The following is a 17,917-nucleotide window of genomic DNA, read 5'->3' as shown; positions in this document are numbered from 1 at the left end:
AGTTCTAATGTTTCAAATTTAAAATTTTCAACAAAGTTAATGTAGCACTCAAATTTCGAGTAGAATTTTGTTTTCTTAAATGTAAGAAGTCTTAAAAACTTATTTTGAGTATGCTCAATCAAGGATGAGTATTTCTGTATATTAGGGTTCCATATAGTACTACAATATTCTAATTTCGACCTGATATATGCATAATACAGCACAATTAAAGTTTGGTCATTTTGGAAATCTTTACTGACTCGATAAATATATCCAAGATTTTTATAGGCTTCTTTGCAAATAGTTTCGATATGTTGAATAAAGGATAATTTTGAATCTAAAAAACTCCTAAATCCCTTATAAAATCAAGGTTTTTCAGTTTTTCCCGAATATTGAATAATTATATGGAATATACTTCTTTTCTAGTGAATGTTAAATATCTGCATTTACGAACATTTAACTTAAATTTATTGTTTTTTCACCAAATTTCAAGATTTTGTAAGTCACTCTGAAGTTCTAAACATGCCTGAATTGTTTTAATTCTGTTGAATATTTTAAAGTCATCAACAAAGAGTAGATTTCTAGAAAATTGAAAGCACTCAGGAAGGTCACTTATCGCCAAAATGAAAAGTAGAGGTCCCAGATTCGATCCTTGAGGGACTCCACATGTTGCATGAAAGACTTTAGATTTATGATTTCGATACAGTACAGTTTGTTTACGATTTTGAAGGTAGGGAGCAAAGTATTGCAGAGTTGATTTCAAGAAGTTAAAGAATGCCAATTAGTTTAAGAGAATGTCATGGTCAATGACGTCAAATGCTTTAGAAAAATCAGTATATATGATATCTACTTGTTTTTGCTTGTCAAGTTCCTTCGAAATGTAGTCTGCTATTAGTGCTAGATTTGATACAGTAGATCTGCCCTTCAGAAATCCATGTTGACTGACAGACAATACAGGTTTAACATGATCCATTATTCGCTTATGCTATATATATTCATACACATTGGCAAACGCAGATAAGATAGAAATTTGTCGGAACTGTTCAATGTTACTAGTTGAGTTCGTTTTGGGGATAGGACATACAACTGACTCCTTCCATTTTTCAGGAAAGGTACATGTTTTTATAGATAAATTAAATATAATATTCAGAGGTTGTAAAATATATATCTGAACAGCCTTTCCACAATGTACGTTAGGATCCTATCTGGGCCACTTGCTGTTTTCGATTTCAACTTCCTTATTGCTTCTTTTATTTCTTTTTCGGATATGAAAGGCAGTGAAAATATATCAAGAAGAGCACTGGAACGATCATTTAGAGACATGCTCGATACGTTATAGCCCGCTTTTAAGGAGCCATAGGCAGAACTAAAATGTTGCCCGAATGCTTAACTATGTCCCTATCATCAGTAAGATCGTGACCATTGTACTGTATGCGATTAGAAGACAAATGACGCGATTCATTTTTAATGAAGGACCATAATAATTTCGGATCATCTTTTAATTTATCTTCTGTGCTGCTTAAAAACTCTTTATATGCAACAGTTATTTCTGCTTTAATTTCTTTACGCAGTTGACGGAATTGCTCTTCATGGTACTTAATGTTGCCTATACTAAGGCGACTTTTTTTTTTTTTTTTTTTTTTTACTATAATAAGTTTTACGTTTAATTTTGTTAATAATATTCGGGGTAAACCATGTAGGGTAGATTTTATTAGTTGCTCTTTTACGGGGAATGCAATCATTAAATATTTGATACAGTACTTCACAAAATAGATCCACAGCTTGATTGACATCCTTAATATTCTGCAGCATCCCCCACTAATCGGTTTCGGTAAAGTTTTTCAAAATCTGCTTTCCTAAAATTGTAACTTACTGTGTTAGGCACTGTTTAAAGTTTGGTTGAATACAATGCTGCAAACTGAATAAGAAGGGGAGGATGATATCTATCTTCTATTACCAGTGGATCGCATTCTCTTTGAGCTGTTATTTTTGAGAGATTTGTGAGAACAAGATCTAAGGTTTGGCCAATGCTATTAGGAATATTACGAGGGACATAAAATTGTCAAGACTTTTACATTTAGCTGATGACGTCATTATATCGAAATTTGAACTAGTTATTTGTCGTAGATTCAGATCCCCAATACAAAGAAATGTGCAACCCACAGAACAATTTGATTCTACAAATTCAAAAAAAAAAAAAAAAACTTCATATATATGAAGTGGTGAACCAGGCTCTATGTCAACAGTACAAATATCCACGGTAATTGAGTTCAAAACCAGTTTGACAATTACACTTTCAAAGTTAGTTTCCCAGATATTTACTTATTTAATATTATATTTTTAAGAAGTATTATTATTATTATTATTATTATTATTATTATTATTATTATTAATAATAATAATAATAATAATAATAATAATAATAATAATAATAATACATAGTATAAGATAGAGAAATAATACAATGAGGAGGTAGGCTTCTACTTATTTTTAGAAGAAAGGATTTAATATTTAATGTTTTTCGTTGCGTTTTCTTTTCTTTCGTGAATATTTATGGAAAATTTATTCAGGATAAATTTTATAGCTGTCAAGTCTCTCTGAAGGTAGTGGGACAAGAAATAATGCCTCCGTGAAACGATAATAGTCGTTCGCTCCATTCGCCCAGTGGCATTTATACCTTTATTAATCAACAGGTCTTCTAAAAAAAAAAAAAAAAAAAAAGTTACCACACGATTACGGCTAGAAAGAAAATATTTCATTTCTTTAAGACTGATATACAACTGCATAGGAAGTTGCAAATGTTTTATTCTGTCTTCTTTAAAGCGGAAGTATACACAGATTTTTTTAAAAAAATCTTTAAGTTGTCACTTTTTTGTTGAAAGAACAGCGAAACTGAAATAAACGTATAATCTTTAGCAAATTACGTGATATTTCAAGTAATTCACATTTCAGTTTTCTCTATATTGGTACACACACCAGCAGGAATTCCATATAAGTTCTTGAGTTTTACCTTGGTTATGAAGTTAGTATACATATTTTTTATATACTGTAGTTAGTATAAATCATTTCATATTATGTATGAATTTAAATATCAGACAGTATTAATACCATACATTGGCACTCACATTTTGAGACTATGTAAGAAGTAATAAGTTATTAATACACCTAATACCATCTAATACCATTTTATTAAAAAAAAATGCATTACTACCCATTTGAGCGAAATAATAACGACTTTCAACAGATAACACATTTCATGACTCTCAAAACGTCTACACAAGGAAATATTTCACATGCATACTAAGATAGTCAAGGTTACGTTCATGCTAACAAGGGACATCACCCAATTGTCCGGCTCCGATTTCAATGAATTTTTTCTAGCTGATAGAGGACATATATGTATTATTTGTAATGACAGAAATTTTTGCTATGGTGCATGTTTTCTATTTTTTTTTATATAATTTTTAAGAGTTGTGATGTGGTTATTAGACATTACTGCAGAAGTCCCTTACTAACCTTTGTAAACGGAGCGTTAATGAAAGAACAACTATGTAGATACATATAAGGCCTAGGGGGAAGTTGTACGGTAGGTATGACCTTGACGGCAGCCATCTTGAAATCCGCCATTTTGTATTAAGGTCGAGGTTTTTAAATGGGAATAGGGTAATATGATACATAATTTCGGGCTAGAATTTAATCAGAAAGACAATGGTGAAGCTAGTTTTGAGATACACTCATTTGGAGAAAAGTTACAGGCATTTAATTGTTCACTTACTATGTGCGAAAGTCCCTTACCTCCGCTTCTAACCCGCGTATTAATGTTAATAAGTGGAGAAAAGCTTCGGTAATACATATTATGTCTAGAGGGAAGTGATACGGTAAGGATATTCTTGACGACAGCCATCTTGAAATCCGCCATTTTGAATTAAAGTGAAGTTTGAAAAAAGAAAACCATAGCATGTGACACTTCATTTTAATAGCAAATGTTCCCAAAAAGCCAATGGTATGCTTATTTTCTTCTATAATTAACCAGTGTGAGTTTAGGACTGCTTCTAATGTGCACCAAACGTCCATTATTCGATCTTTCAAATTGGCAACACTCCTAATTTTCACAGCATGTTTTAAGATATCAACTGGCACTTTGCAATTGTTGCCATGGCTCATGTTTTCTAAACTTATTACATTACACTACAACTTTGTTCTCAGATATTCAAATATATTCAAATAATTGGTAATAAATAAATAGACAAATAGTTTACTTTTTAAAGAAGTCTTGAGTTCTGTTACTTATTTTTATTAAGTCGTACACACTTGAAAAACATGCATCGTTTGTTTCTCTATGTTGTTTTTTCCTACTGAGCGGCGCAGACAATTTCACCTGAACGGACAGATAGCGTACAAAGATGGCTGTCATTATTTCAAGCGCATGAGTAACAAATTGAATTCAATCGCAAATTTCGACTAGTTAGAACCAATGCATCAGTGAATGGAAATGTTTTTCATAATCGGCTAAGCTCTCAAGTATTTTATAGCGCAATAAGAAAAAAAAAATCAGTGGAAATGTCCATTTTCTAATTGCTAACTAGTTTGAAAGATATCATTCTTGACCCCATTCTAAAATTTTAATAACACAACTTTCATCTTAACTCCCTTTTCCTTGTGAGAATATGCTCTAAGAAAATTTTCAGAGTTAAATTAGCCAAAATTCGGTTGGTGGTAGCCGATTACGTTGTAAATATATAGCACACTGAGCTCTTGGTTACTGAAGCCGAATATGATTCGGCAAGTTAATCTTCACTCATTTAACCGAGTAGTTGATTCATCCAACCAAAAGGATTAATTAATCGAATACATTCAGTATATTAAGAAACGGATTTGAGACGATTCGAACCACTGAACCACAGATCAGTAGGATAATGTTTTAACATGCTCAGTTACCAAGATGGGTAATCGTTATGCTTTGAGGACAATAGTATTATTTCTTGCTTCTCTACTGAGAATGTAATATCATTTCAACACAGTTAGAGCCCTCCCAAAAGGGGGAAAATTTGGTTGAAACTTCGTATATAGATTTCTTCCAAGTTGCTTCATGGCTTTTTACACAAGTTTTTCAGAAGCTTTATTAACCGAGTAAATTGGTTAAAAATATTTTTTGCCGATTTGCTCGGTAACTAGAAGCCAAGAAATAGATTAAAAGAGCAAAGTATCGTCCAACCGAATACTGCTCGGTTACTAGTAACCCAGATAATTTCTTCAAAAAGGGTAGTTTCAACACAAATTCGGCTATTAGAAACCGAGTTTACATTTTAACTTTCACTCAGCAAGTGAATAATTTTCTCAGTGTGTTGTACAGTATTTTATGTTATACAGTATTATAGTTTCGTCCTAGCAATAATGTTGTGCTATATTTCGACATATCTATCAATCAATCGATTATTTCAAATATCAAAATATCAATATCTAAAGCTTTTAATGATCGATCTATCGTTAATCTCGATATTTTTGATATTTTCCTATTTCGATAATGCGATATTTCAATATTTTTATGCCAATGGGTTGTGCTACACATATCGATCAATCAATCGACTTTCAAATATCGAAATATTGATATCAAAAACCTTTAATGATCGATCTATTGATAATATCGATATTTTCCTATTTCATTAATACGATATTTTTCGATATTACAACATTTCGATACTTTTGATACTTCGAGATTTCGAGATTTTTTATGTCTATTTTTCTTATATCGATCAAATTCGATGTGTTGTTGATATACCTAAATCCGGATATTACGAAGCCCTATTTCGCAATGCTGTTCAAATATCGTTAACAAAATTGCACAAAATTACAAGAGTGAATTATACCGTTTCCTCATTTATTTTTTTTCAAACGCGCAGATAGAAGGCATAAGTAGAGAAGAAGGCATGAAGATTAAGAACATTGCTTTAATAACATCTTCTCCCCACATTCTCCTAATCATCATTGAATATTCTTAACAAGGACAAAGAAGCTTATGAAGGAAGAAAATTTTTTTAATTGGTAAATTCCCTCGCACTTCAAGTATTATGATCACGAAAACCTTTTCTGGTACTGTTTTCTTCAGAACCAATTTTCAATTATCTAAGCCTCAAATCTTATATAGGCTATCTCTTAAACAGCCAGACTACAATCAACACATCTTCCCCTTTTGTTTTCTTAAATTGATACAATTTTTACGGGGAGAAAAAGTAAAAGAAAAAAGAAAAAGAAGAGATCGAATCAAATATTTCAGGGTTTGACAGGAAAACCTCAACAGTGCAGTAGTAGTACCAAAGTTGAAATCCTTCAGTTTTGTCGAGCATTCCCTCTCTCTCTCTCTCCTCCACAATGGCGGACGTCATTAACAGTGAACGTAAAAAGGGCTGGCTGGCTGGATGATAGAAACGGCAAGGGGAAAAAGGAAAAGGGAATGGGATGGGTTGATAGGACGCTGGGATTTCGACATTTCTCTCATTCCAGTGGGAGAGCCAGACGGGAGGATACTGGAAAAGGGGTGGGGAAGTTCAGACATTATGATGGCTGCTGATGCTGGTTATAGCGGTGTGGAAGGGATATAGAAAGGCAAATGTGATGTGGACCTAAAAAGATCACTTGATCCTCGCTTGCTCCATACACCTTCCTTCTTGCAGACCCTCATCGTTTCTACACAAAATACAGCAGCAGCCAAATGCATATACATATATGCATATACGTAATGTTTGTGTGTGTATGTGTGTGTGTGTGCATTTCCCTCAAAGGTTTTCTATCGCCCCTTCTCCCAGCCCGTGCAAGATGGACGACCGTAGTCACTGGTCTTCTCCAGACATGCTGGCTGGTCGGGGAGCGTGGAGTTAAATGGACCAAGTTATAAACTCCTAGAATTTCGTTCTCTCTCCCTCTCTCTTTCTCTGGTTGTGATCCCACCCACAACTTACTCTTACCATCACAATCTCTCCTTCTCCTCAATACACACACTTGCTACACTCATTTTTCCCCCCTTCAGGAATGCCAGCATCGAAACTACCAACAATATTCGCGTCTGTGTTCTTTTAATACCCTTCTTCTGGATTTTAGCCATTCCTTTGCCCTTATACACTGTGTATATATATCGACCGTTAAGTGTTTCAATATTTGCTTTGAATGCACTTACTTGGCTACTGTAGTGTTTTATTTGATTCTTTTAAAAGGCACGAAATTAAGCATTGTTTTCCTTTGCATTATATACTATACTGCCCAGTACGTAGAGTTAAAAAGAAAGTGATGGCCAATTCATGCAGTGCAGTTAGACAAAATACGAACCATATTTAAAGACGGCCAAATAAATTAAAAATAAACCAATAAATAAACACCAGCAATGGCAATCTAAGAGTATAATATAGTACTATATTCATATTCTATCGTGCGAATCTCCCTTTTATTCTACGTATCCTGTTGTTTCACACAGTGATGATTTCATAAGATTCTCCCTGGGAGGGAAATTTCAATACACTGGGGTGAAAAGTAGTATTACGAAAATATTGGGAGTCCACAATGAATACGATAGGATATATGGTTCGTTGTTTTGATGGAAAAGAAATTCTCCCGGACCACCACATCTGAAATTATCACTGGTTTCATGTGTCTAGGCTAGGTTAATGGAGACCTGTACTATGAAAATTTGAAAGTAAGTGTATTTTTTTTTTTTTTTTTTTTTTGCATGCTTTGTTGGTTGGTTGGTAATCAAAAGGCTTAAAGAAAATGTTTTCACAGTTTAAAGTCGTCTCCGATCCAAGAAGGTAAACACAGAGGATAAAAAGTATGTGGCGTACGTAAAAACGTAGGTTATATACATAAATCCTGTAGTTTTTGAACTTAACTGAAGACTGTATGTAATATCTTGCAGAGAACGTATAACTAAAAACTCATATTTTGTATAATACTTCCCGTATAAATGTTCCATCTACACGTACTTCTCCGTATGAATGAAAGAATTATATATAGGCGGTAAGGGTCTCACATACAGATGGACTTTATTATGCCTATACGTATGTAATATTCGGAAGACTGTTAGATGTTAGACATCCTGGAGCGGCATAATCTAACATCTAAACGGGAAAAAAGCAGTACGTATGTAGTTTGTGCATAACGTATACTCCATACAAATTTATGTAGTAAACATGTGGATTCCGTATATTTGTATAATATACCACTGTCCGGAAGAAGGATTTTTCTCAGTGTGGTATGATGGACAGGACAGATACATTTGTTCTTCTAACTCATGGGGTTGAAAAGAAAAATCGTACATTTATTGTATATCCGTGGGCTGGACAAAACATTAGGTCTAAATTGCAAAAATTTCAGCATTCTAGAAACCCAAATTTTCTATTAAATTTACATATTTATGGTGAGACATGTTAAATTTATATTTTTGGAGATGTTTTGGTGCGACTGTTATTTTAGTGATAAAAATCTTTCTAATATAGTTATGGATAGATGCAGAAATATTCTATCTTTGTATGCTGAAGAAGAACAGATACATACAGTATATAACTTGACTTGAGTTTAGCGTCCGTTTCAACACCGAGGCTATACGAGACGTGGACCTACCATTTAACGTGGAATCCGAACAGCATGAGCTCCCGCCGGGAGTCCAACCCGGGTCTCTCACGCCAAATGTGCGAATGCTAACCACAAAGAACCTCATACAGCACATTACGATTATGGTTTAATGTGGAAGAGCGAAACATAATTTTTTTTTTTTTTTAAATCTGTGCACATTATTCCAAATCTTACTGTTGAATAGTATTGCTTACGAAACGAGAGGCGAGACGAGACAAGAAACATTACAATTCTCATCTCGTTTTAGGAACGAGACGAGAAATTTCTCGAGAATCTCGGGCATCACTTCAATCCGAGGACACATTCTCATGTGCATGGACTCTCTCGAAGTTCTTCCGTTTCCTTCCGCATTCTCATTCAATCAATTTTTTCATATTTGTTTACTTTCGTCAGTGATTGATGCCTTTTTTAGCCTGAAAAGCAGAATCATGTGGTGTTAAATTAGTGGAAATTTTAAATCTTATTCGTGAAAATATTTTTTTCCCGTCCCTAAGGATATATAGGGTAGCCCAAAAGTAGGGATACAGTACCCTACTGATCAGCTCACTACATTTTATATAATTTCTTATGGTTATCCATAGTTTCTTTATTTGTTCTTTATTTTATTTTATTTTATTTTATTTTATTTTTTACTTACATATTAAGCTTGGAACAACTGAAGCAAATCAACCTATAAGCTACAATATTATACTTGATCAATGCAGAGGTGTATACCTACTTTTGGGCCACGTAACAAATGTGCTCATGAAAAGACTGAATCATGTACTTTGCAAATTCATTAAGTCGATACAATACTGTAAGTTAATTTGTACGCTACTCACATAAAGAGTAGAATGGTTGATGGTTTACAGTTTACACCTATTTTCCTAGTTTCACATCATCTTATTTAATGATTTTTTCAAGTAAATATGCTATATATACATATACGTATATGTAGCTATCACACTTATTATTATTATTATTATTATTATTATTATTATTATTATTATTATTATTATTATTATTATTATTATAGTAGTAGTAGTAGTAGTAGTAGTAGTAGTGGTACTTGTAGTAGTTGTTGTAGAGTAATAGTAGTAGCAGCAGCAACAGCAGCAACAGCAGCAGTAGTTTGTTGGTTGGTTATGTATTGAAAATATCTCCTATTTATACATGTAGATACATGTAGAAGTGATTTTAATGAGGGAGTTGCACAGTAAAAAAAAAAAAAAAAAAAAAAAAAAAGACTTCAAAAACTGAAACTCAAGTTCGAAATTTATATATATTAGTATAGTATATACTACTTAAATTTTTATCTCAGGTTATAGTTTGGAGCAGGGTTTCTCAAATAGTGATCTTCGAGAAATGTCCTTGTGGTACTCTTATCTGTGGAACAAAAGGGAGAAAAAATAAAATTCAAGTAAAATGTGTACCATAACAAACTATAATTGAGAACCTCAAACAGGTGTAAATTATATAAATAATAGGTTATATTTCATGTAATTCAATTCACGTAATTCATGTAATTCAATACAATTTTATAAAGCAAATGTTATTTAAATTCTAATAGTTTACGTAGATCTATTATTATACAGTGTTCTTACTAGTTTATTATTTTTTAAAAAAAAACTAATAAGTATATATTTTCTTCTTGTTAATCTATGATAATACAGATAAAATAAAGAGTTTGTTTGTCTCTGTGCGCGGCCTGGAGACCAGACGAATGGACCGAGAGTTACGAAATTTTGGTCACGGGTGCCTTGGCCAAGGCCGCAGACCAAAACGAAGTGTTGTTTTTCAAAGTTTGAATCAGGGGGCGTTTACTGGGACATGTAAAAATAGTAGAAAATTGAGGATATATATTAAATGACCGATACTGTAAAATATATATATTGGGTTGTTCAATTTGCTTACATAGATATTTTATTTGGCCCATGCAAAGAATGGGTATTTCAGCTTGTGCCAATATAAAATTAAATGAATTTCATTTGTTACTGTTTCAAAAATATAAGCATATTGATCTATACTCAATTTTGTTTTTGTAAAAAATGGTAAATTTACTTTCGAGAAAGGCAAGAGAAGGATAGTCAGTATAATGTTCTGACCAATAAAAGTAGTATCCTCTAGAAAAAAAGTTTTAAAAAACACTGGATCACTGTGATCAGACAGACAAGGAAATTAAAATTGTAGTGAACTGCGTATTATGTATATTACACATTATATCTGAGAATCTCAAACACATTTTAGAAATTATATATATGCAAGTCTCTTTCAGTTTCCTTCCCAGCCCAATAATAATAATAATAATAATAATAATAATAATAATAATAATAATAATAATAATAATAATAATAATAATAATAATAATAATAATAATAATAATAATAATAATAATAATAATACGAGGGATAGACCGAAATTGGTGGACACTGGTGGAATGGAAACACTACGCCGATTCTGTGTGTGATGTAGGATGTGAAAGTACTCTATGACATGCTTTCTTAATGTAACGCCAACGTGCATCATTTGTTTACTCGCTAGAAAAGTACAACTGTAACATGTATTAAAATGGCAGATCAGAATGATATACAGTTATTTACCAGACAGATGATCACTGTTGAATTTTCTGTGAAGTTACGCAAAGATTGTCAGGAAACGTTTGAGATGATCAAACAAGTGTATGGTAAAATCGACAGATCGGCTGTATTCAGGTGGTAGAAGCATTTTAAGGGAGGCAAACGCAATGTACAGGATAAAGTGATGAGAACATTGTGAAACAGAGAGATTATTAAAAAAAAAGATAGATTATTGAGAGAAGAATAAGACAGAAGAAAGGATTATCTATTCGTGGATTACAACTGAACTGAATGTTCGTATAGTAAGATATCACGAAATTGTTAGGAAACAACTGAAAGTGTCTCGTGTTGCTGCAAGATAGGTGGCATGTTCACTGAGTGACCTGTCGCGTTCAATGTTGCCAGGCATTTCTTCAACGAGTGGAACAATATCCTCAATTTTTGAATAGAATTATATCCACTGACAAGTCCTGGATTTTAATTCCGAATCAAAGCAGCAGTCTAGCATATGTAAACATGGCGACTCACCGCCTCCGGAAAAAAAGTTAATGCTGATTTTGTTTTTCGATATCTGTGGTATAGTATTACAGCATTGAGTTCCTGATGACTAAACAGTAAATTAAGAATATAGTGCTAATGCTTTGTAAGTGTATTTGAAGAGAGCTATTCTAAAACTGTTTTAGGAAGAATAGTTTCTCTTGTAGAATAACGCTGGGTCACACGTGAAACAACCCTCTCTTTGGTGGCTCTCTCTGCACTTGACTATGTCAGGCACTTCATCACCATGCATTCATTGACGTCTTTCGGATATTGTTAGGATAAGGTTTTTCGTTCAAAAGGCAATTCAACGATGACTTTTGACGATTGGCAGAGGCTGCGCAACGTATCTATAACAGGGTCCAAGCTTCGAGCCGGTCCACGCGTAACTCGAGCCGGTCACATTTGGGTCAGGTAAAATTCATGTAAGCGCCACCGCAGCGACCTGCTTCCGAGAAATAAACGTACGCTCCAGATTCTTTGTGGATCCGATGGAAATAAAGATAATTAAATCACATTGTTCAGCTATTAATTCTGGAATCGCACTTAGCTTACATTAAGAGTTCCTAATGAAATATTAAGTGTAAAATGATGATACAAAGATTTTACTGCAAAACAAGTTGCATTAGTAGCTATTTTGGATATAAGTAAATTACACAAACGTTTGTAAATTCAACATGTGTGAAATTATATACAACAAAAACAACAAAATGGGAACAAAATAATGACAACTATTATTCGGATTGCTAGAAAATTACATTTAACACGACGTATACGCGCTTTATCAACTCATTAACATACAAATTCGAGAAACCGCATACAAACTTTTGTACTTCACGGAAATTCTTTGTTGTTCCTCCATTTCGCATCCTCATAAGGTAAATAAATTGCTAGTATCGAAGTATCTGTAGTTGTGCAATTAGTCAGTCCCATGCAGCTCGTTGTATTCACAAAGTAACCAGTGTTGAGTATATCGCGGTAATTAGTTTAGGTACCATTTAAGCTAATTTGTTAGGGTAAGTTGGGTTAAGTTTGTAATTTTAGTACTTTCCTTACTAATTCATTATGTTCTTTCTTTCAGATGATTTGTCGAAGTCTACAAGATTTAACACATCAGCTATGCCGATCGTAGAAACTAGGTAAGCGTTTTGTATTAGTTTCTTTAGTTACACCTTTTATTTATTAACTTTTAACCACTGTCATATATAAGACTTCCAGTGTTCAAACTCTTATAGAACGGCTTTGTCCGTCCGTTCGTCTCAGAAACAAAGCAAAAAAAAAAATGAAATCTTTGAGTTTTGCATTCCACGGTTATGTCGGTTAGGCTAAGGAGACGGTGAAGATGAGAAATGAATGAAATGAAGAAAGTGGGAGGAAACGGGAGAACCCCGAGAAAACCCACGAGCACGGTGTTTGCCCACCACAAAGTCCACACGGCGCGAGCTGGGATTGAACCAGGGACCCCAAGCACCGGAGGTGAACGCTCTACCACCGAGCCACCGCGCCCTCTCAGTACCAGAACAAAAACGGTAAGAGATATTGAGGTACAATTTTTTGCAAATGAGGACCGTTTTTTTTAAAACTCGGTAGAGCAAATTTTGAGAAACGGAGGTATATATGGGATAGGTATGCTATTTATGCTATCAATCGAGCTGTGAAGTCAGAACTGGCAAATCTCGAAATGTTCTGTCTTTATAGAATACTCAATCATGAACGTTTTGTCAGAACTCGATAGAGGTTATGTGCAATAATAACAAAAATTCAATGCCTGTAAAAAAAAATATTTTGTGCTCTATCGAGTTTTGAAAAAAAAAAAACTCCTCAATTGATTCAACGTCCAAAGAATAGGTTCCATTTCCTCCACTGACTCCCTATTTAACTCTCTGATAGAAATTAGTATTTCCGGTTTCAAAGTTTTATCGCCGTAGAAAGAAAGCGGTAACAGATAGCGAGAAGTGGAATTTTGCAAACGATTCAGCATCTCAAGATAACGTATTATGACTATCCACAACACTCTACCAAAACCGGAAGCGATTCAAATTTACTATTCCGGTTTCAATGTTTATAATCGCCATAGAACGAAAATGGGAACAGATAGAGAGAAGCGATGTTTTGCAAATTATTTAGTGTCTCAAGACAAGATATCATAACTACTCACAACATTGTAACAAAATCGTAAGTGGTTTAAATTTATTATTACTTCCGGTTTCAATACTAATTTCCGTAAAGTAATAACGGTAAATGCTATCAAGATGTGGTTTTACAATCGATTCTGTGTCTCAAGAATATGTTCCGTCTTCTTCATTAACTCTCTATTCAAACTGTAGGTGGTTCAAATTAGCAATTTTACGTTTTAATGTCTATCATTATAGAACAAAAACGGAAGCAGATAGCGAGAAGCGATGTTTTTCAAACGATTTAGTATCTCAAGACAGCATATTATGACTAATCACAACACTGTACCAAAATCGAAAGTGGTTCAAATTTATTATTACTTCCAGTTTCAATACTGATTTCAATAGAACAAAAACGGGTAAGTAGCTACTATCAAGATATGGTTTTTGAAATCGATTCAGCGTTCCAAGAATAGGTGCCATCTGCTCCGTTAACCTTATATTCAAATCGGAAATGGTGAAAATTAGCCATTTCGGGTTTCAACGTTTAACATCATAGAACGAAAACAGCAACAAATAGCAAAAAGTTTTTTTTTTTTTTTTTTTTCAAACGATTCAACGTCTCAAGACAACATAACTATATCCACAACATTCTACCAAAACAGGAAGTGGTTCAAACTTACTGTTACTTCCGGTTTTAATATCGGTGTAAACTTATATTACCATAAAAAAACGTTAATTGATAGCGAGAAACTGCTTTTTGTATCTTTGATATTATTACTCCATTGTAACCATGCACTACTAATGCAGTACTTATACATGCACTACTTCAAGTTTGAATATTCAATTCGCCACTGCCGTGCCGTGGAAAATCAGCGCCCGGGACGAGAGTATACTACGGCGCCCCCATACACATATTACAAGTAATGTTTCTTCTTTTTTCTTTTTCTCTCCCGAATTTTGCACCCCCTTACCTCGGCGCCAGGGGCCGTCGCCTCTCTCACGGCACGGTACTGCAATTCGCATAATTTGGAAGCCTTAGCTTCACACTGTGAAACGATACTCATTTGTTGTTTATTCATATAAAACGCATGAAGCATAATTATCAGATTTCATCCAGTCGTAAGAAAAAAATACTCAATTGCCCACTTTATGCTTATTTCTATAATTATTTCGTTTGGTTTTTCTTTTCGAAACGGTTGACGTAGGAGTGAAAGATGATAACTCAGGTATATTTTAGCTTTTACATTGTATTATCTAATAGATCAGGTAATTATTACACATTTTCAACAACATGTACACTCATGTCCAAAATTATTGTCGCATCTCTATAAATATGTTGATGTAGGAATATAATTTGATAACGAATTCGCCCGGTATTTCTTATAATGCTAGTATGTGTATAATCAGCAAAGACATGTATGTCGCAAATTTCATGTCAAAAGAGCAGTAAATAAGAACAATAAAACGAAAATAAAACTTTCTTGTCCATTTAGCAACATTTTGTTTTACTCATTCTAATTTTCGTATTTATAATTCTTTTCCTACGAAATTTACCACAAAGATACATTTCCCAATTATACACATAGGCCTAGTGTCAGTATTAAAAGTACCCTGCAAAATCATTATCAAATTACATTCTTATACAAGAAGTCAGTTACAGATATGCGACAATCATTTTGGACATGAGTGTACATATCAGCAAGCGCAAAGGGAAATAATGATTTTAACTTCTTGTCCCGCTTATGATATGTGCACATGTGGACAAACAGCCATGCAAATACTTATGCAACTAAATAGTACTGATGAAATTAATCTTGATACTCATAGAAAAAATGTTATTATTGTTATTATATTGGGTTGTTTTGCAAACCTTTTATGCCAATCAACTGCAGATTTTGTTGTATAAACCGCGCCATATTAAACTTAGCACATGATATGGATTTTGGAAGTGGCTTCGTGTCTTCAGAGTAAGGAAAACCTCGAATCAGTTGACTTACTAATTAACTGATGTTTCATTTTGACAAACCACTTATGCAGATTATAGTTATTTGAGATTATCAAAACAATATTTCAAAATCTTCTTTCTATAGAATTACGGCCAATAAACTATTTTACTACTAAGAAGTAACTACAATTTAGATGAGTTACGAAATATCTTGCTATAAATTCATTAATCTCTTTATTTATATAGGACGAGGTATTTTTATATTCTTGCTTCTCCTTTTTCTTCAATCCAGACCTGAAAATTTAAGATTTTTCTTTTAACTTTTTGTTTTGAAACACAATGTTATTTTATGGGATTTAACTTGCAGATTTAGAATATGGGTAAGACTTCGTAATCCATTTGCACAATAAGAAATATGAAAATAACTGAACCTATTTTATTCACACAAACATAAAACTGCCAAAATTAATAAAATTAAACAGTAAGATGTAGTGACGCTGTAGCAAAAGAAACTCACATCAATCTTCCTACAAACTCGGACACCGAATAGGGATCTTAGTCCACGACCTTTCTCAACAAACCTTGTATACACAAATATGTTTTTCTGCTAATAATAATATAACATAATTAGGGCAAATGTAATACCTTTTTCTATTAGGTATTTATTTATACATATTTCTGGACATTAGAGGCATCTATGGTTTTAAACTTGTCATGTATGAGAGATGAAGTTTCTCGGCAAACACACTATCCGGTGAAGGGGAAAGAATGGAACCGTCCGGATCTGTATGTTAGATATCATCCCGGCATTCGCCTGGTATGAATGAGGAAAACCCAGGAAAACCTCGCTCAGAATGACTGACCTGAGGAAAAAACATCATTTCGACCGAGTGACCCAATTGAGTATCAAACCCGGGACTGCTGACTACAAAAGGAATAACGGAATTTAAAAAAAAAAATAGAATTTAAAATATTAGTATACTGTTATTCAAATATGCTCAAAATATATGTTACGCACATCACACCACTCTTCATTTACTGATATTATGGAATCTTTGGATGGACAAAATATCCCAATAAGGTGGATTTTGTACATTAATACATTTTCTTAGGTACCCTGTCATAATGACATAAGTAAGCTGGACCCACCCCGTAGAGGTCGAAGATATCACAATATTTTTTTAAATGGGTTTGCCGTCGATGGTTATGCCATTCCTTCGGTAAGGACATTTAAATATTTTCAGGTTTTATTACACTATTAGCTGATTTAAATATGGATAAAATTGCTAGGTAGATAGAAAATTAAGTCCCTTACTGAAATTTGAAATTTGTCTGTATATTCAATTGTTGTTTAACAGCACAGCAGTGACAGCTTGTGAGTTGTTGTTGTTGAATTGTTGCCATTTTCGCGCTGCTGTTAAAGATAAATACACCACTGAGAATAGAAAATTAAGCTGCATGCGGTGGATCTTCTCCAACTCCCAGCCCTGGAATTACATCTCTTCGTCTAACCAGCATCTTTCTACACGAAGTTAAGTTGTTGTTCTTGGCTCCCTTAAATTTCTTGCATTTTCCAGCAAGCCTTCCATAGTACGTTACATATATATAAATATAAATTTCTAACTCTAATTTTACTTTTATGCATAAACTTGGCATATATTTCACAATTGTTACTTTACATAGCTAAGTATGCATGCACTGTATGCATTTCAATGTACTGTGTGTTTTTAGTAAATATTATTTATACGTAAAAAATGTTATATTAGAAACTGCACATAGATTAGTACAGAGTGGACCACAATAAAATTTACCAATATATACTTCAATAACTCTTAAAAAAGATACATTTGCAATAACGATACGTGGCTGGTTGAATTTAGGCACTTTTTTTTTTTCATTTACAACGAAAATGCTCAAAATAGGTACCGCATCTCTGCAAACACTTGCTTCCTGAGGGCAGCATTCTTGAAATGTCTCGTTAATGACGTCGATGACCAACGTCGTCAGTTCTTCGAGATGGTGGCTGGAGCTGAATTATTTTCTCCCTTAGAAAACCCCATAAATAAAAATAGGGAGTAAGGGTGCAAGGTCAGGTGAGGCGACTCTGGTTTTGCTTACTCGATTTCCGAGGACTGCGCACGGGATCTTGTCTAACTCGTTTTCAC

At 33.7% G+C, this 17,917-nt stretch overlaps 1 long non-coding RNA gene across 1 annotated transcript in view; it reads left to right on the top strand.

Moving 5' to 3' along the window:
* Window positions 1-17,917, top strand: part of LOC145694934 (uncharacterized) — a 224,903-nt gene that overhangs the window by 73,276 nt on the left and 133,710 nt on the right. Inside the window, exon 2 of the long non-coding RNA XR_014133074.1 lies at window positions 12,772-12,829. This is a non-coding gene — a long non-coding RNA (uncharacterized LOC145694934). The remainder of the gene's footprint in view (window positions 1-12,771; window positions 12,830-17,917) is intronic.

Source organism: Thermobia domestica, chromosome 9 (genome assembly GCF_964235325.1).
Source record: "Thermobia domestica chromosome 9, izTheDome1.hap1.1, whole genome shotgun sequence".
Classification (NCBI taxonomy): domain Eukaryota; kingdom Metazoa; phylum Arthropoda; class Insecta; order Zygentoma; family Lepismatidae; genus Thermobia; species Thermobia domestica.
Note: the sequence above shows the minus strand (reverse complement) of the source record. Positions and strands in the feature narration are given on the sequence as shown.